We start from the raw sequence: 20,485 nt of genomic DNA on the forward strand, positions 1-20,485 counted from the left end.
ATCCTGATGTGTTGGTTTTTTATTTTTATTTATATTTATTTATTTATTTATTTTGAGATGGATTTTCACTCTTGCTGCCCAGGCCAAGTGCAATGGCATTATCTCAGCTCACTGGAACCACTGCCTTCTGGGTTCAAGCGACTCTCTTGCCTCAGCCTCCCAAGTAGCTAGGATTATAGGTATGTGCCACCATGATGGGCTAATTTTTGTATTTTTAGTAGAGATGGGGTTTCACCATCTTGGCCAGGCTGGTCTCAAACTCCTGACCTCATGATCTGCCTGCCTCGGCCTCCCAAAGTGCTGGGATTACAGGCATGAGCCACCAGGCCCAGCCCTGGCTTGTTTTTTTGTTCTTATTTGTTTAAAAGAACTTCTTGGTTTTTGCCTTAATTTCATTATTTATCAAGAAGTTATTCAAGTGCAGGTTGTTTAATTTTTATGTAATTTTATGTTTTCAAGTTGTTTTCTTTTTGTTGAATTATATTTTTGTCAAGCTGAAGAGTTCTGTAGATGTCTATTAGGACTATTTGGTCAAGTGTTGAGTTTAGGTTCTAATGTTTTGTTAATTTTCTTCTTCAGTTATCTGTCTATTAGTGCCTGTGGGATGTTGTAGTTTCCCATTATTGTTGCGTCAGAATCTAAATTTCTTCATAGGTCTCTAAGAACTTGCTTTATTCATATGAACCCATGAATTTTATATAACACCTTTCTCTTTTCTGCTTTTTCTTCCTTAAACATTCTTTCCTGTGTGCACAATGTGCAAAATGTAGATGTCCATGAGTTCAAGAACATGTTTAGAGACCTAGCTGTGGTAAAAGAAAATATAAATTAGAAATAAGAGGCTTAATTTGTCCACATAAAAATAAGAGAACATATCTTACTAAAATCTCTTTTCTTGAAACACTTAGATTATGTGTAGATTTTTATCTCCTTTTTGAAATATATGTAAATCATATTAACAGCTAAATAAATCTTTGTTATGTATTTATTTTTTTTTTACTCACGATTGTCTTTATCTGGGACCTGAGATTAATTGCTTTGTTTCTGCTTTGGCAAAAGGTTATTCTTATTATTTTTAGTCTTTTAAAGTTGACACAGATTTGTTCACAGTAAAACTCATTCCAAGAGCACACAAAAGTTTAGCATAAAAATAGGATTAAATTTAGCAAAACAGAATTATAAGGACTAAAAGATATTGGTAATTTGATTGACAGAAACCTGTTTATCCAACATGATTATTTACAGGCTGAAGTACTTACACTACAAAAGCAAAAATAGTACAGTTTATAAACTGAACAGTGGAGTATGTTGTCATACCTTGGTTTCTATTCATTACTTCAGTACAATTAGCATAGTTATGTGTGGTGTTGTTAGACAACCTGCATTCATATACATTTAATAGTATTTTCTACAATAGTATGAATATAAAGCCACAATGTCTACTTTGAATGAATTCCTTAATTCTTTTATTATTGTGATTCATACTTTTGAAATGTAAAGTTTTTCAATTGAAATATAGTTACAGAAATTTTTAAAAAAATCCTACACACATTATGACTAGTATGTTAAAATTATTCCTACTTACATATTTATATCTAATATCCAAATAAATTTTACTATCACATTGTTACAGTAGATATTAGTCTGCTATGCTTATTAATTCAACCAATAGAGATAATTATAAGTAAGCATAATTTCAGTGTCTTTCATTTCACAAATTGGAATGCTGCTATTATAGGACAAAAAAAGACAGATGATGTGGCCACCCAAAAACTGTAGTAGCTCTCCAGTTAGCTACCTTGCAGGTTCATATATATTCCACTATATTAACACAGTCAGATTTTAATTTTTTATCAAAGTGCTGGTGGAAGTTGTCAGATATATTTGAATATAGATTCTGCATTCAAAGGCTAGAAAATTAGAGAGCAGCAGAGATAGAAAACATATTTTATGATTCTGCTGATAATATACCTCTTTTCTTCATAATACTCATGTTTCTCATGCTGAGAGTAGCTATGCACTTTGGGTATTTAGAGAGAAATTGTTTTTGGAGGAATATTTTCTGGCTGACTTGATCAATCATATCTAATTTCAGTTTTTTCTTAAGATGCTTTTAACTTGTTTTTTTTCTCTCAATATAATCTTTCTCAGAGTGAGAGCTGTTTTTCTGTAGAATGCTTTGTGTATCTGTTTTAGAAGCCCTATTAGTATCCCATAATGTCTGTGAAAGACGTGGCTGTCACAGTGAGAACTCTTGGAGCTATCTCTATCTGGATGCATGGTGGAAATCTAGCAGTATATTTTCCATGTCACCATTATAAATAGAAACTGTGGCTTAAATAATGCTCTCATTTCCGTTATTGTGAAGGTGCAGTTCTACCCAGGGAGGCTCTCTTCCTGCAGCTCAGGCTTCACTCTGATGTGACACTAAAGTGCTGCTATGGCAATTGGCGTTCACCTATGATGTGAGCTGCCAGCTGTGAGCCCTGTGCTGTGGGCTGTACCACAGTGGCAGATGGCAGGAAAAAAAAGAGGACACTGGCCACCAGAAGAGGGGAAGCTGGAGTACTGTAACCCCGTCCTCAGGGAGGAGAGAGGTACTGCTTTAAAATGCAAGTAGCCAAAAAGATAGCACCCTATTCAACCACTTTTGTAGAAGAGTGAAAGTCTACCTTCAGCAGGCAGCTGGCTTCAAGTTGCAGAACTATCTTGTCATGAAGATGTGAAAAGCTTATTTTGTCATTGAATATAACCAATTAGCATACATGGATGACCTCCCCAATGACCAGGTGAATTTAGGATGAACTATGTATGACATGGTGCTGTGAATTCTTCTACTTGCGAACTATTTATGGTAACCATCTTTATGTCTTTTCGATCTCTTAAGCAGACTGACTGTAATACATTTGACATTCAGATTCAATTGTGTAATGAAAGAGGTTTCTTTTTCTTTTCTTTTTTTTTTTTTTTTTGAGACAGAGTCTTGCTGTATTTCCCAGGCTGGAGTGCAGTGGTGCGATCTCAGCTCTTTGCAACCTCTGCCTGTCAGGTTCAAGTGATTCTCCTGCCTCAGCCTCCCAAGTAGCTGGGATTACAGGCACATGCCACTATGCCCAGCTTTTTTATTTTTTTATTTTTATTTTTATTTTAGTAGAGATGGGGTTTCACCGTGTTAGCCAGGATGGTCTCTATCTCCTGATTTCATGATCGACCCGCCTTGGCCTCCCAAAGCTGGGATTACTGGTGTAAGCCAGCATGCCCAACCTCTTTCTTTTCTATTGTTGTGGTTTCTCTGGGGCTGAAGAGAATTTTTTTTAAATTATATTTCCTAGAATTACCGGACATAATATAAACAAATAAGGTGCCAACCAAGCTTTACTCTAGAGGGGACTTTCCCTCTCAGGCTTCTAGCTAACTCACAGTTATGCTGTAAAGTGCATACTGTCACCTAAATATGCAGGCAGAATTGTGTCTCTGCCTATTTGGTATCCATAGTCCTCCACAGTCACTTCTAGAGAGGCTAGAGCAGATTTCTACAAACTTTTTTTTTTTTCTTAGATGGAATTTCACTCTTGTTGCCCAGGCTGTAGTATACAGTGGCACAATCTCAGCTCACTGCAGCCTCCACCTCCTGGGTTTAAGTGATTCTCCTGCCTCAGCGTCCTGAGTAGCTGGGATTACAGGCATGCACCACCAAGCCTGGCTAATTTTGTATTTTTAGTAGAGACAGGGTTTTTCCATATTGGTCAGGCTGGTCTTGAACTCCTGACCTCAGGTGATCCACCCACCTTAGCCCCCAAAGTGCTGGGATTACAGGTGTGAGGCACCTCACCTGGCCTAGATTTCTACAAACTTAATAGGGCAGATATTAACCATTTTACTTCTTTCAATGACTCTTGTATTTTCAGACCTGAAACTGATTCAGAGACCATGGAGCCCAGAAACCCAATCAGTGTAACAAGTGTGCATTGAGTAGACATGGAGACATGAGAATCTCCACTTCTCTTTTTCTCCTCTTGCTAAAATGCTCACAATTGCAGGTAACACCTGCTGCTACTCCACCCATCCAGGACCTAAATCTGCAGCTCCAAATTCTAAATCTAGGTCTAGAAATTAAAAAAACAAAACAAAACAAAAGTTTCATTTGAGAAATGCAAGTCTTTTTTTTTTTTAGGGGAGGGTTGGGGGGGATGGAGTCTTGCTCTGTCACCAGGCTGGACTGCAGTGGCATGATCTCAGCTCACTGCAACCTCTTCCTCCCAGGTTCAAGTTATTCTCCTGCCTCAGCCTCCCGAGTAGCTGGGATTACAGGCATGTGCCATCACACCTGGCTAATTTTGTATTACTTTTTTCAGCAGACATGGGCTTCACCATGTTGGCCAGTATGGTCTCGATCTCTTGACTTCGTGATCCACTTGCATCGGCCTCCCAAAATGTTGGGATTACAGGCGTGAGCCACTGTGGCTGTCTGCCAGTCTTTTTACTTATAAAACTCAGACATTAAAATAAGAGCACAATTATGTCTTTCTCCCTACTTTCAACTATATATTGATCTCTTGAAGCTGTTCACTATTGCCAAAAGTAGGTATAAGTTAAACCAATAATAAATTATTTATTTAAACAAATAAGAATTTCTCACAAACTAGTTTGTATCACCCCACTCTCTGTCTCTCTTCTTTTTTTCCCTTCACAAATCCACTTGTAATTGCTGCTAATCAGTATAGATTCCAGGCATCTTGAATATTTCTTCTCAAGTTACAATGCTTAAGCTTGGCCCCAATAAACTGTGTACTTATATTCATGTTGTGTCAACTTTTTTTTAGGTAAAATATTATTTAGAATTTTCTAGAGCAGTCTCTGTGAGTAGATTTCTCCTTTGATTGTACTCACTGTAACAGCCAAAAATGCAAAGTGATGTTGATTTTATCTAGAATCTGCACATAAGGTCTGGTCTCTGCCTGGAATTTAGAAGACAGGGCCAGACTTTAGATTGAGAATGTACAGAAAACCAACAGGAGGCATTTTCTGCATTGTGAGATGTCAACATAGACACTTCAGATCCCTCCTTTGAGAGTGTGGCTCTTTGACCTTTTCACATTGCTACCTTTATGTGAGAGGCTACAGGTTTAAATAGAATCTGATGGCAGAATCTCTAAGTGTAAACAAGCATCTTAGGAGTGAGAGATCAAGGCCACAAAGTAGCCAGAGCCCTGAGCACAACTATAGCTACCTGGAAAATGTGATACTAGAGTGTTATTGTCCTTCTACCTACCCAAAAGCTAGCTAATCAGGACAGGTGATCCAGGTTCTGGAGCTCCACCAGGATAGTTTCATTTTCTTTTTAGAATCAGCCTGAGTCTCTCCTGCTGGCTTATTATTGGTCCATCAGCCCAGGGTCACTGGAAATGCTCTCACAATCACCTAGGCATCTGAGACATTTGAGAATCTCCAGAACAATTGTGTCAGGCTGACAAGAGTGGTTAATTTTGCTTCTGAATCATCTGGTGTGTGTTCCTCCCATCATACAAGAGATGTCTTTGGTTGGTACTCAGATGAGAGTTTCTCTGGTTCCCTGGTACTTGAGTGAAAAACAAGGAGGAGGTCTGGAGACTCAAACAGATAAACAAATTGATTCCATTTCATATAGTCATTAGAAAAATAGATGAAGCAGTCATGGTGCCTACCATGCAAGAACTTTTAGTCTTGACTATCAACTGCATAAGTGGTTTAATTATGCATCATATGGTGGGTACAATAAATAGACATGTGCAAAAATATGGGATATATTTGCACCATTTTCTTTATATTGTTGAGACTTCTGATGTCTACACCTGAACATATATTTATAAACGAGAGTTATTATTTGTATTTTTTAGCTTGCTAAGAACACTTATTTATCTTCTAGAAAACTATTTTAGAAAACCTTAAGAGATTTGTTAAGTTGCTTATTAGTATGTGATATAACCTTTGAAAGGAGAGTGGGGTTTAAAAAGATTAAAAATTATACAAACTCTGAGATTTAAGTTTTTTTTTTTTTTTTGGTACACTTAAAAAATGAAACAGAACTGAAAATACTCTCCAGTGGCACAAAAAACAGAATTTTACATTAGTTCTACACCCTGTCCCAACCCTGATCAGATTCACCCTTTTTGAAGACCTTATTTAGGTGTGGCCATACTCTGGAGTCTTGCCTCACAGAACTAACTAGAAGAGATCAGAGTTTTGGGTCATGCATCCTGTTGCTTTTTTAGGGTTGGTGCTCATGATTTTCTGAAACCCAAAAGCAGATAAATGGAAAATATAAAATATGATTTATAGGGTCTTAATTAAAAAAAAATTTTTTAAACCATTGTTTGCAGAGACATTACATTTAGCAACTTGTTTTCTCTCCCTGCAGATATAGTTGTTGATTCACAAATCACAAAATAGTAAATATAAACACAACAAAAATTCATCTAAATTATATGAAACTCTATCTGTATCCCTCTCATCTGTCTATATTTATATTCTATACATTTTTTTAAAAAATCAGTGACAGATAAACAGAAGAAGAAATAAAAATGCTGGGTTCTTATTCTAAATCCTTGGAATTATTGAACACAGTATAAACTCACAGGGTTTTATCAGAATTAAATAATGGGTCATCACAGTGCTCTGTAACGTCTTATTGAGCACACAGTACCTGTTCAATAAACATTGCATTAGTACATGTGTGTACATGTTGTTTTCTAAATGCAGACTTACTCAGAAATTGCTGCTTTCTGTTTTCTCTGTAAACTTTAAAGAGCCAGGAAATAATATGATACTTTAAGATAAAGAATGGTTGTCTTCATTTGTATCAAAAGTATTTGTGTTGTGACAAGACTGCTGAATATAAGGGACTCTGTGCTGTGCCTCATTTTTCTTTTTTTTCTTTTTCTTTTTGGAGACGGAGTCTTGCTCTGTCGCCCAGGCTGGAGTGCGGTGGCGCCATTTCGGCTCACTGCAAGCTCCGCCTCCTGGGTTCACGGCATTCTCCTGCCTCAGCCTCCTGAGTAGCTGGGACTACAGGCGCCCGCCACCACACCCGGCTAATTTTTTGTATTTTTAGTAGAGATGGGGTTTCACCGTGTTAGCCAGTATGGTCTCAATCTCCTGACCTCGTGATCCACCTGTCTCGGCCTCCCAAAGTGCTGTGATTACAGGCGTGAGCCACCGCGTCCGGTCAGTGCCTCATTTTTCTAAACAGTGCTAATAATGAGCCCAGAGAGAGCGACATCAGCACTGACAGGGGACTTCTTTAAAACACCCATTTATGGACCCTTTCCAAACCCACAGAATCGTATTACATAGAGTGGGGCCAAATTTACGAAGTGATTTATAAGCTCATTAAAGCTTGAGTAGCAATGCTTAGGTAAGTGGTTATAAGCCCAGACTTCTAATTAGAATCACATGGCCAATTTGCAGAACTCTCTTGTGCCCTTTTCACAGTTTGCTTAATGTTCTGGGTGAAAGCGTCTATTTGTTTTAATTAAGTGTCTCATGTGACTCTAATTTGGCAGAATCAAGTATGACGAGTTCAAGATACATTTATGAGAGTTAAGTGCCGCCTTTGCACTAAAGAGGGGTCCAGGAACCTGTTCTGTTTGGGTTTGGTAAGGACAGGACAGTGTGGCTTTGGTAAGGACAGGACAGTGTGGCCAATATTTCTATTACTGTAGCAGAAATTGCTAGTGTCTGTAGCAGAGGAGAGAACCTGAGGACCAAAAAAATAAAAAGCATATACACACACACACACACACACACACACACACACACTTTTTTCTTTTCTTTTTTTTTAAGATGGAGTTTCACTCTTGTTGCCCAGGCTGGAGTGCAATGGTGCAATCTCGGCTCACTGCAACCTCCACCTCCCGCGTTCAAGCGATTCTCCTCCCCCAGCCTCCTGAGTAGCTGGGATTACAGGCATGTGCCACCACGCCCTGCTAATTTTCTATTTTTAGTAGAGATGGGGTTTCTTCATGTTGGTCAGGCTGGTCTTGTTATGCCCAGACCATTAGTTCCCCAAAGAAGACCACCAGAGTCCAGAGTCAAAGCCAAGCGGCAAGGATCTTTACTACAAGTTCGAACCTGGTCCCTCCATTCCACAGCATACAAGAGGCCCCTGAACAATGTGAGTGTTTACTTTTTATAACCTGAGAGTTACAGGGGAACAAAGGAATTCTTTTGGTTCCTGCTTTTTCAGTAAAACTTTGAACAGCTGTCCCCTTATCGGAGACTTTCCTGGTGGTGTTTGTACTGGGCTCAGGAAGTTTGAGAGATATATGGCGATATGTGGTGAGATGGGAAGATGGGATGTGTTTGTACTGGGCTCAGGAAGCTTGAGAGATATATGGCGATATGTGGTGAGATGGGAAGATGGGATGTGTTTGTACTGGGCTTGTTTGTTTTGAGCCCGGGGCTGAGGAATGTGCCCGGCTCCTTTCATTCCCACCTTTTCTTTTCAGGTATTTTTAGAGCCAATCTTGGGTCTTATAAGTCTGATTCTGCTTCAGCGTTTACAGGTTGGTATTGGGCTCTGAGGACCATGAGTTGTACAGTGTCAAACCTTTCTCTAACGAACCGCAAAATTCTGTTAACAACACAAGGTCCTACGGTAAGCAGAAATAGTAGACTCAGTAGGGGTCCAAGGAAGGGGGCTAACAGAGAAAACATAGATGAGTTCCACCATTGGTCTGCAGCTGAAGCAAACTGCCGTGTTCTTACTTCTGTGCTTAACTTGCATAAATGTTGGACCCAGTCTTCCACGAGCCCTGATTCATTTATGTAGAAACAACAGTCTTCTTTTAGAAACATACACGTTCCCACTTTTTCAGCAGTGAGTAGGTCTAAGGCCCTCCGGTTCTGCAAGGTTACCTGTGCTAGGGACGTGAGCTGCCGCTGGAGGGAGGCAAGGGACTCAGCTGACTCCTCCATAGCAATGGCAAATTGTTGGTACAGCTTGTTACTTTCTATAAGGGTGTGACCTAGGGCTCCCCCAGCTAGTCCGGCCGCCATGAAGGATGCGGTGAGGGAGATTCCTGCAATGAGGGGGAGAAATATGGCTCGTGCAGGTCTCGGTCTAGGGTCTGAGTGAATAACAGCACTAGTCCAGTTACCGGTATACCCTAGGAACTCGCCGGCAGTAAGCAGAGTTAACCGGGGAACTAATGTGACAGGAAGACACAGTAGGTTGGTAACAGAGGGGCTTGATAGGTTTTTAGATAATGTTCCATTACACCAGAAGAATATGCCTGATGGAGCCCTTAAAGTGATGTTAGGGGGCGTTGCAGTGATGTTGCAGAGGCTGGAATTAGTTCCTGAGAAACAGTAGGGAAACTTTTCTTGACTAGGGTTTAGGTATAGTGGCACGTTAGGGATAGGGGCATATGAGAGGTTTCGGTGGTTGTTAGCTTGGGCTGAGGTGGAGGATCCCCATGGCAGGGGGACAGCGGTTAGCAGTGGACGCCCTAGAGTGGCACACAGCAGCCAGACAGGCTGTGAAGTCCTGTAAGGTTGGCAAGTTCTAATCCTTCTTGCAATAATTTTAACCAGGAAAAAGGACGTAAGTCTTGTGTCAGGTGGTTTTCTTGTCATTGGATATTACCATGGACCAGGGGCCGTACCTGCACTAGACCCCGCCACAGATAGAGGTGACTGCTAGGCCATGTGGAGGCGGAGGAGTAGTATACAGCCCCGTGTTGAGGCGTGGTCCAGCGGGAGTTCCAGGGGTCTCTAACTATCTATGTATATGAAAGGTCTCTATCTCGTCTGTGATGGAAGGGCCATCTGGGATCTATCTGTTCTTTTCTACCCCACCATTGGTATTTATGGATGTTACAATAGTTATAAGGGCAGCCAGCACTTTGGTGCCACCAATAGTGTTTACAATTGTATTCAGTCTGATCATACTCGAAGCATATTATTGGTGCCACTGGTTTGGCTACTGGGAAATCGGTAAAATTTAGTAAAATTGGGCTATTGCACCCTGAGGAGGGACAATCTGCACTGGCCACTAATTTCCTGGGCTTATGAGGTTGCCCAGGGTGGGTTTGGTTTTCATAAAGCCAGAATCTCCAGACAAAGGGATTAGGAGCTGGCTTTATGTTTTCCCCAGCGGCCACTAGGGCGACTAAAGTTAGAGTTAGACTACCTAACTGCATGTTTGCAGTGAGCTATGCTGCCGGCGCAGGGTGAGTTTTAAGGGGTTGTTCTTAGCTCTGTCCACAGTCCACGTGTCCGGTGCTTCAGCCGCCGCCGTGATTGGCCCCAGAAGGTTGGAGGTTGGGTCCACTGGCTTGACGTGGGTGTAGTGGATCCACGACACAATGCCTTCTACCTTCAGGGCGGTGGGTGTGGTCAGGAGTACTTGGAGTGGTCCTTTCCACCTGGGCTCTAGGGTCTCTTGTCCGTGTCGCTTAACCAGGACCCAGTCTCCCGGCTGGTACGGATGGGGTGTCGGTGGGGGACTGGTCTCATATAGCTCTTTCAGCTTGGGCCAGATTTCTTGGTGAATTTTCTGTAAGGCTTGTAAGGAAAATAGGAATTCAGAGACATTTTCTGTTTCAGACTTAAGCAGGTCATCTTTTAAGCTAGGAACCAGGGGTGGAGGTCTGCCACATATGATTTCGTAAGGGGTAAGGCCCAGTTTGTAAGGGGTATTACGGGCCCGGAACAGAGCATAGGGGAGAAGGACTACCCAATTAGTGCCAGTCTCTATAGTCAATTTAGTTAAGGTCTCTTTTAAGGTCCGATTCATCCTTTCTGCCTGTCCTGAACTCTGGGGCCTGTAAGCGCAATGTAGTTTCCAATTTGCCCCAAGGATGGAAGCCAAGTCCTGACTTACCTTAGCGACGAAAGCGGGCCCATTATCTGACCCTATCTGGATGGGGAAGCCATACCTGGGAAGGATATCTTCCAGAATTTTCTTTGCTACGACTTGAGCAGTTTCTCTTTTGGTTGGGAATGCTTCAGTCCACCCTGAAAAAGTATCTACAAAGACAAGTAAGTACCGGTACCCGTACTTTCCTGGCTTTATTTCGGTAAAATCTACTTCCCAGTAGATACTGGGCCTGGTTCCCCTGAGCCTTGTTCCTGCTGCAGCTTGAAATTGGGGGTATGCGTTGTTAAGCTGGCAGACTTTGCAACTTGTCACGATACTGCTGGCCGTCTTAGCTATATGTCTGATTTTGAGCTTGGAGCGTCTGATCAGGTCTATCATCCGCCGGGCCCCCAGTTGGGTGGTTCGGTAGATGTGTTCTAACACCTGTTGTCCTAGTTTTTCTGGTAGGATGGTTTGGTCATTAGTATCAGTCCACCACCCATTCTGGATTTGTTTCAGGGGAAGTTTGTCAATCCACTGGAGATCTTGTTCTGAATATTCAGGCAAATATGGCAAGTCCCGGGGGCCCGGGTCAGGGAGCTGGAGTGCAAGGAGTTGGCTGGGAGCCTTCGCCACATTCCTTGCAGTTGGGTCTGCCAGAAAGTTGCCTTGAGCAGTTGGAGTAGTTAGTTTCTGATGCCCTGGGCAATGTATAATGGCTAACTTTTCTGGCCTCCATAGGGCTGTTAGCAGGGCTAGGATCTCTTGCTTGTTTTTTATCTCTTTTCCTTCAGCCGTCAGTAACCCTTGCTCCCTGTAAATGGCCCCATGTATATGCACCGTTGCAAAAGCATATCGGCTGTCTGTATATACTGTCAGCTTTTTCCCTGCCCCTAAGGTAAGAGCTTGGGTGAGCGCTATCAGTTCGGCCTTCTGGGCCGATGTCCCCGGGGGCAGGGGTTCCGCCCAGATTACCTCAGTCTCTGAAGTTACTGCCGCTCCAGTGTACCTCTCGCCTTGATGCATGAAGCTGCTCCCATCAGTGAACCAGACGAGGTCGGCATCAGGAAGTGGGCGGTCCTGCAGGTCTTCTCGAACTCCGTGCACCTGAGCTAGTATCTTGGTGCAGTCATGGAGTGGGGCATCCAGGTCCGGGTTGGGCAGCAGCGAGGCAGGGTTTAAGGTCGTTGAGGGCAGGAAAATTATCCTGAGAGGATTTAGTAGTAGTCCTTGGTAGTGGGTGAGCCGGGCGTTACTCATCCATCGATTAGGTGGCTGTTTGAGTACACCTTCGATGGCATGTGGAGTAACGACCCACAATTCTTGCCCCATGACAAGTTTATCAGCATCTTGCACCATCAGAGCCGTGGCCGCAATCATTCAGAGACAAGAGGGCCACCCAGCAGCTACTGGGTCTGACTTCTTTGACAGGTAGGCAACTGGCCTCTGCTAGGGGCCTAAGTTCTGAGTTATTACCGCCTTGGCGACACCCTTATTCTCATCCATGTATAAGTGGAAGGGCTTGGTAACATCAGGTAGTCCTAGTGCAGGCGCGGAGAGTAGGGCGGTTTTAATCTGTTGGAAGGCCAACTCGGCTTTGTCTGTCCAATTAAATGGCTGTTGACCCCGTGTTGCCTGATACAAGGGTTTAGCCAGTTCTGCGAACCCAGGTATCCATAGTCTGCAAAATCCTGCCGACCCCAGGAATTCTCTCACTTGTCGGGTGGATTGTGGCCTGGGGATCTGCAGAACAGTTTGTTTCCGGGCGTCTGTTAGCCAGCGCTGCCCTCCCTTAAGCAGGTACCCTAGATATGTTACCTCTGGCTTACAGATTTGAGCTTTCTTTGCCGAGGCTCGGTAGCCTAGATTCCCCAGAGCTTGTAAGAGACCCTTGGTCCCTTGGATGCAAGCTTCTTGGGTCTCAGCAGCAATTAGGAGGTCATCAACATACTGTAGTAAAATTATTTCAGGGTGTTTACGTCGGTACTCACCCAGGTCTTCATGGAGGGCCTCATCGAACAGGGTAGGAGAGTTTTTGAATCCCTGAGGCAGCCTGGTCCATGTCAGTTGGCCACTTATGCCCCTATCAGGGTCATTCCACTCGAAGGTGAAGAGCTTTTGGCTCTGAGGGGCTAAAGGCAAACTGAAGAAAGCATCTTTCAAGTCTAAAACAGTGTACCATTGATGTTTAGGGTTTAAGGTACTTAGGAGGGTATACGAGTTAGGTACAGTTGGATGTATGTCCACAACCCTCTTGTTGATTTCTTTTAAGTCTTGTACAGGTCTGTATTCTCCACTATTAGGTTTTCGTACCGGCAACAATGGAGTATTCCAGGGTGAGTGACATGGGCGAAGGACCCCTTGGTCAAGGAGCCGGCGGATATGCGGGGCAATCCCTTTCTTGGCCTCTAGGGGCATCGGGTATTGGCGTACCCGCACGGGGTCTGTCCCAGGCTTTAGTTCAATAAATAAGGCAGGACGGTGTTTTGCTAGACCTAAGCCCCCCATCTCTGCCCATGCTTCTGGATATTGCTGGAGCCAGGTTGCTATGTCCTGGTCAGGGGCTGCTTTCTCCTGGTGGAGCCGGTACTCATCTTCTAGGTTTATAGTCAGGATGGACACGGGTCGATTGTGGGAGCTGGTCACGACGGGCCCCCCAGGGAGGAAATGGATCTGTGCTCCCATTTTAGTTAGCAGGTCTCTCCCCAATAGGGGACAGGGGCTCTCAGGGATGACCAGGAAAGAATGGGTTACATTCTTGGCTCCAAGGTTTGCTGTTCTTTGTGTTGTCCATGGGTATTTCTTAACTCCTGTGGCCCCTTGTACCCACGAGGATTTGGAGGATAATTTCCCATTAGTTTTAACTAAGACCGAGTGCTGTGCTCCCATATCGACCAAGAACTGGACTGGGGACCCCTCCACTTGCAAAGTTACCCTAGGTTCGGGGAGGGGGTCCGAACCCCGTCTTCCCTATTCTTCGTCTTGAGTGACTAGTACGGGTGTAGACCTAGGGGGTCCGGGTCCCTGTCCTCGTGGTTTCTTTTTGGGGCAGTCTCTTACCCAGTGGCCAGCCTCCTTACAATAGGCACATTGGTCTTTGCTCAGATTATCATGCCAGGGGGGCCGCCTAGGTTGGGTGTACTCTGGCTGTAGATGCTCTTTCTGTACCACTGCTGCCAGGACCTTGGTCATTTTTTCAGTGGCCTTAAATTGCTTTTCCTCTGGAGTATCTCTGTTATTGTAAACCCGCTGGGCTATCTGAAGGAGGCCCTGAATCCGCTTTCCCTCCAAGTCTTCTAATTTCTGGAGTTTTCTCTTAATATCTGGGGCTGCCTGATTTACGAAAGACATTACAACAGCTGCCTGACTTCCTGGAGCCTCTGGATCTATGGGGGTGTACTGTCTAAAAGCTTCCATTAATCTTTCTAAGTAGGTAGCTGGGCTCTCTGTCTTCCCCTGCAGAATAGAATATACTTTAGCCAAATTAGTGGGCTTGCAAGCAGCTGCCCGGAGACCTGCCATTAGAGTCTGGCGATAAAGGTGTAGCCATCCCCTACCTTCTGCCATATTGTAGTCCCACACCGGCCTGGTCAGAGGAAAGGTTGCATTTATGAGGTCGGGGTTGGCAGTCGGTTGACCGTCGTCCCCCGGGACCAGCTTTCTAGCTTCTATCTGTATTCTCTCTCGCTCCTCCATGGTGAACAAGATTCAGAGGAGCTGCTGACAATCATCCCAAGTGGGCTGGTGGGTGAACATGACACTATCCAGTAAAGCCAGTAAATCTTTGGTGTTGTCTGAAAACCGAGCACTCTGAGTCTTCCAGTTATACAGATCACTGGTGGAGAATGGCCAGTACTGGAGCCTGGGGATTCCTGTGTCATCTGGGGGTCCTATTTCCCGAAGGGGTAAAGCCACCGTGGAGTCAGGCAGCTGAGGGGGGCTAGTCTGCGAAGTGCGCCCTCGCGTCCGCCCCGCTGGCTCTTCAAAGTTACTTTCCCTTTCAGCGGGCCCGTGTGTGCTGGCCGCCTCCCATCCGCCTGCTCCCTCCCGCAGCTCAGCCAGGGGGGCTGGGGCCTGGGGCCCGGAGGGGTACAGAGGGGGTTCTGTGAACAGTGGGTCCCTGCTGTCAGGTAGAACAGGATGGGGGGGCAGTTGGCTGCTTGGATTTTAGTGGTTGAGCAACCAGTGCCTTACAGGGTTCAGAGGCTAATTGGAAAGGGGACAGCCAAGGAGGCGGGTTCTCAACAAGGTCCTGCCATATGAGGATATATGGGATTTGATCTAAGTGGCCCGCAGGCCTGGTGGGAAAATCTTGGACTTTAGTGGTGACAGCAAGTCGGAAGGTCCCTTCGGGTGGCCACCCCACATCAAAGGCAGGCCATTTGGAGCAACACAGAGTAATTAGCTTTCCTTTCCTGATTTCTATACCAAGATCATGGCCCCTTGCTCTAACTTCTTTGAAATTACTCGTAAGGAGAGATAGGGGAGTGCTCTGGGTATTACCCATCCTGTAATAATTTGTAGTCTCTTCCTATAAAGGAATGTGGGTTTGAATCCCTGTAAAGGAAATCTGATTTGACTTCTTATCGCAAGCATGCACCAGTAGCCCGGGTCAGAGTTAGCTGCCTGGGTCGCGGTCGCGCTGAGGCAGCCCAGATTAGAGGCAGCTGCTGCCTGCCAAACCGGGGCAGTTCAGATCGCAAGCGCGCACCGGAAGCCCGGGTCAGAGTTAGCTGCCTGGGTCGTGGTCGCGCTGAGGCAGCCCAGGTCAGAGGCAGCTGCTGCCCGCCAAACCGGGGCAGTTCAGATCGCAAGCGCGCACCGGAAGCCCGGGTCAGAGTTAGCTGCCTGGGTCGTGGTCGCGCTGAGGCAGCCCAGGTCAGAGGCAGCTGCTGCCCGCCAAACCGGGGCAGTTCAGATCGCAAGCATGCACCGGAAACCCGGGTCAGAGTTAGCTGCCTGGGTCCCGGTCGTGCTGAGGCAGCCCAGGTCAGAGGCAGCTGCTGCCCGCCAAACTGGGGCAGTTCAGATCGCAAGCGCGCACCGGAAGCCTGGGTCAGAGTTAGCTGCCTGGGTCGCGGTCGCGCTGAGGCAGCCCAGGTCAGAGGCAGCTGCTGCCCGCCAAAACCGGGGCAGCTCAGATCAGAGACAGCTGCTGCCCGCCAAACCGGGGCAGCTCAGATCAGAGACAGCTGCTGCCTGCCAAGCCGGGGCAGCTCAGATCAGAGACAGCTGCTGCCCGCCAAGCCGGGGCAGCTCAGACCGCAGTATAGATCAGATGAGAGCCAGGGGACGTCTCCCACTGGTCTCCACTGGCCGTCCTATAGCGCGTCCGCCAGGACTGTGCCAGCTCCAGTTTCAGACCTCGCGAGTCACAGATTCGGATTCAGAACAGACAACAGACACAGACAGACAAACGGAGACGAGCCAGCTCACCTATCAGTAGATCGATGCTAGCAGATCCGTTGACCGGGGGTCTGGTGGGCTTGGGGAATCCCGGACGAGCCCCCAGATGTTATGCCCAGACCATTAGTTCCCCAAAGAAGACCACCAGAGTCCAGAGTCAAAGCCAAGCGGCAAGGATCTTTACTACAAGTTCAAACCTGGTCCCTCCATTCCACAGCATGCAAGAGGGCCCTGAACAATGCGAGTGTTTGCTTTTTATAGCCTGAGTGTTACAGGGGAACAAAGGAATTCTTTTGGTTCCCGCTTTTTCGTAAAACTTTGAACGGCTGTCCCCTTATCGGAGACTTTCCTGGTGGTGTTTGTACTGGGCTCAGGAAGTTTGAGAGATATATGGCGATATGTGGTGAGATGGGAAGATGGGATGTGTTTGTACTGGGCTTGTTTGTTTTGAGCCCGGGGCTGAGGAATGTGCCCGGCTCCTTTCAGTCTCGAACTCCCTACCTCAAGTGATCCACCCACCTCAGCCTCCCAAAGTGCAGGATTACAGGCATGAGCCACCTTGCCCAGCTGCAGAGAAACTTATAGTTCCTAAATCATTTCTGTTATAAAGGACAGAAATGGGTAGAGTTTTTCTGTCTTGGGCTTTCTGCCTTTGGGTGTGGTGGTAAGAGATGAACATGTGGTGCTCAAAGTTTTTAAGGCATATTCTCAAGATGCAGGTATAATTAGTCCAGAAAATGTCATCTGAGAAATCTAGAGGAGGAGGAGAAAGAGAAAAAATGACTTTTTTTCAGCTAAACATTTCTGACATCAAGAGCTGTGTCCGCTGTGCCTCCTGGATTGCCGTGTCCTTAGTATGTGCAAATCTTTATTTCTAAACTTGTGTTTTTTCTCCCTAATGAGTTTTTCTTAACTACTTTTATAAATGCTTATGATAGTCAAGGGTCTCTGAAAAATATTTCTTTTCTATATATCACAGACTTCTCTGCATCACGGCTTCTTATATGCCATGCAGAATTCTCACCATGAATTCATGATCTGCAATATTAAAAATGTTGTCTTTGGCTGTTGAACATGGATAGGTGTGGATTATCTATCTGTCTATCTATCTATCTATCTATCCTTCTTTCTTTCTTTTTTTTTTTTTGAGATGGAACCTCACTCTGTCATCCACGCTGGAGTGCAGTGGCATGATCTCGGCTCACTGCAGCCTCCACATCCAGGGTTCAAGCAATTCTCCTGCCTCAGCTTCCTGAGTAGCTGGGATTACAAGCACGCATCATCACACTCAGCTAATTTTTGTATTTTTAGTAGAGACGGGGTTTTACCATGTTGGTCAGGGTGGTCTCAAACTCCTGACCACATGATCCACCCGCCTCAGCCTCCCAAAGTGCTGGGATTATAGGCATGAGCTGCAGCATCCAGCAATGATACTCTAGATTTCTATGGGGAAAACCTGGGGTTCTTAGTAAAGATGGAGAACATGTAATGTTGAGGTTCCTTCTGTGTTCTTAATGGCATTACACCATTAAGAAAATGCTCATTTAAACGGAATGGCATTTATTACCAAAAAGTTCTGAAAAAAGTGACTGGGCGATGTGGCTTATGCCTGTAATCCCAACACTTTGGGAGGCTGAGGTGGATGGATCATGAAGACAGGAGATTGAGACCATCCTGGCTACCACAGTGAAACCCCATCCCTACAAAAAATAGAAAAAATTAGCCAGGCATGGTGGCACGTGCTAGTAGTCCCAGCTACTAGGGAAGCTGAGGCAGGAAAATCACTTGAACCTTGAAGGCAGAGGTTGCAGTGAGCCAAGATCGCACCATTGCACTCCAACCTGGGTGACAGAGCAAGACTGAGTCTCAAAAAAAAAAAAAAAAAAAAATTACCAGGAGATACCTGCTTATTTGGGTGCTAAAGAGAGACTACTTAAAGTCACTGTTAAAAATTGTAGAACATGGAAAATATCTCTATCTTGGACTTTCCATATAACCGATGTTTTCCTATGGTTAAATTGAGACTGTAATTTACTTTAGTGGGGGGCCATATCTCAGTAGTGATGCTGTGTCCTTCTGGGTGCATCAGCACACTATAAAAACTTGTTCGAGTGCATTTGATGTTAATAACTCACTTGCTTAATAAACTCTCTTACAGATTTTTGCACTATAGAGTTTTTTTTTTCCTCTTCATCATTAAGTATCTTTATGCAGCTGATGTCCATAAACCATCACATTTAATCTGGCAGCTGCCCTGTTTTTGAGGTTTTCTTTGTATTTATCTTTCTTTGGTAAATGAAAGCTCTCATCTTTGTTTACAGGCCAGAAAAACTGAAAAAGACACAGGGTCTTCCACTTACTGGATGTTTGACAAAATGATATTTTGGGGCCAAAACATTGGCATTACTGGTAAACTTGGTAGAGATTCAGTAACTCAGACTTTATTTCAGATCTCCTGAAAAAATAATCTGCATTAACATGATGTCCAGTTTATTGTACACATTAAAATTTGAGTGGTACCTTCTAAGTCAACATGTCTATTTTGTCTGAAAAATGTAAAGAACTATGTCTTTTTCATCTGAAAAACATATACAACTCATTCTGTATTATGTAAATATAGTACTCAAAAATGTGCATGTTAGTGTCTATGCCCTCAATTTTATACTTTATCATCCAGACAAGTATCATATATACACTGATGTTGTGGATATTATGCCACTCTCTTTTCTTGTTTTTATTTTTTATTTTTATTTTTATTTTTTATTGATCATTCTTGGGTGTTTCTCGCAGAGGGGGATTTGGCAGGGTCACAGGACAATAGTGGAGGGAAGGTCAGCAGATAAACAAGTGAACAAAGGTCTCTGGTTTTCCTAGGCAGAGGACCCTGCAGCCTTCCGCAGTGTTTGTGTCCCTGGGTACTTAAGATTAGGGAGTGGTGATGACTCTTAACGAGCATGCTGCCTTCAAGCATCTGTTTAACAAAGCACATCTTGCACCACCCTTAATCCATTCAACCCTGAGTGGATACAGCACATGTTTCAGAGAGCACAGGGTTGGGGGTAAGGTCACAGATCAACAGGATCCCAAGGCAGAAGAATTTTTCTTAGTACAGAACAAAGTGAAAAGTCTCCCATGTCTACCTCTTTCTACACAGACACGGCAACCATCCGATTTCTCAATCTTTTCCCCACCTTTCCCCCCTTTCTATTCCACAAAACCGCCATTGTCATCATGGCCCGTTCTCAATGAGCTGTTGGGTACACCTCCCAGACGGGGTGATGGCCGGGCAGAGGGGCTCCTCACTTCCCAGTAGGGGCGGCCGGGCAGAGGGGCCCCTCACCTCCCGGACGGGGCGGCTGGCCGGGCGGGGGGCTGACACCCCCCATCTCCCTCCTGGACGGGGCGGCTGGCTGGGCAGAGGGGCTCCTCACTTCCCAGTAGGGTATGCCACTCTCTTTTCTCAGAGTTAGAGAATACATTAGAAAAGGTTTGTGTGTTGATAATTATTTTATTGGATAATTTCAGTCACTCTTAATAAGTCAGAACCAGTTTTATTTACTTTCTCATTTTGCCTTGAGTCAAATGGAAAATTCTGCCAATGGCCACTTTGTAAATATGTGTGTTTGTGTGTCTTTTCCAGGGAATCTTGACGTTTAGGTATGTGGCCATAGAATTCTCTCTGGAGGAGTAGCAGTGCCTGGACACTGCACAGCAGAATTTATAGAGGAATGTTATGAAAACCTGGCCTTCCTGGGTGAGGATAACTTTAATACAAAATTCCTTATATAAACTAAAGGTTTCATTTCTCTTTTGTAGAATGTTTTCTGGCAATTTATGCTTTCAAATTTCTGTTTTCAAGAAAATCCTGGGGATTCGTCTGTTTAGAAAAGAATTTCTTCAAGATGTTTCATCTTGACCTGAACTTTCCACATCCCTGAGCGGATCTGTGTCCTTCACTTTCGATTATTGGCAATTTCAGAAGTTTAGTTGCATAAAATATTGTTACTCACACCTTAAAATCTAATTATCATCACTAATTTTTGATTCAGTAGTACCAGGCAGTGAAATTAAGAACCTACAAAATTAATTTTTTTTTTTTTTCTTTGAGATGGAGTCTTGCTCTGTCACCCCGGCTAGAGTACAGTGGCATGATCTCGGCTCACTGCAACTTCCGCCTCCCAGGTTCAAGCGATTCTCCTGCCTCAGCCTACTAAGTAGCTGGGATTACAGGCACCTGCC

The 20,485-nt window shown here is 44.6% G+C and overlaps 1 long non-coding RNA gene across 2 annotated transcripts in view; it reads left to right on the top strand.

The window, feature by feature from the left end:
* LOC101128106 (uncharacterized) overlaps positions 1-20,485 on the top strand; it is a 129,241-nt gene that overhangs the window by 35,609 nt on the left and 73,147 nt on the right. For both annotated transcript variants that reach the window (XR_008674316.2, XR_008674320.2), the window contains exon 2: positions 19,887-20,000. This is a non-coding gene — a long non-coding RNA (uncharacterized lncRNA). The remainder of the gene's footprint in view (positions 1-19,886; positions 20,001-20,485) is intronic.

This window comes from Gorilla gorilla, chromosome 20 (genome assembly GCF_029281585.2).
Source record: "Gorilla gorilla gorilla isolate KB3781 chromosome 20, NHGRI_mGorGor1-v2.1_pri, whole genome shotgun sequence".
In the NCBI taxonomy this organism is placed as follows: Eukaryota; Metazoa; Chordata; class Mammalia; order Primates; family Hominidae; genus Gorilla; species Gorilla gorilla.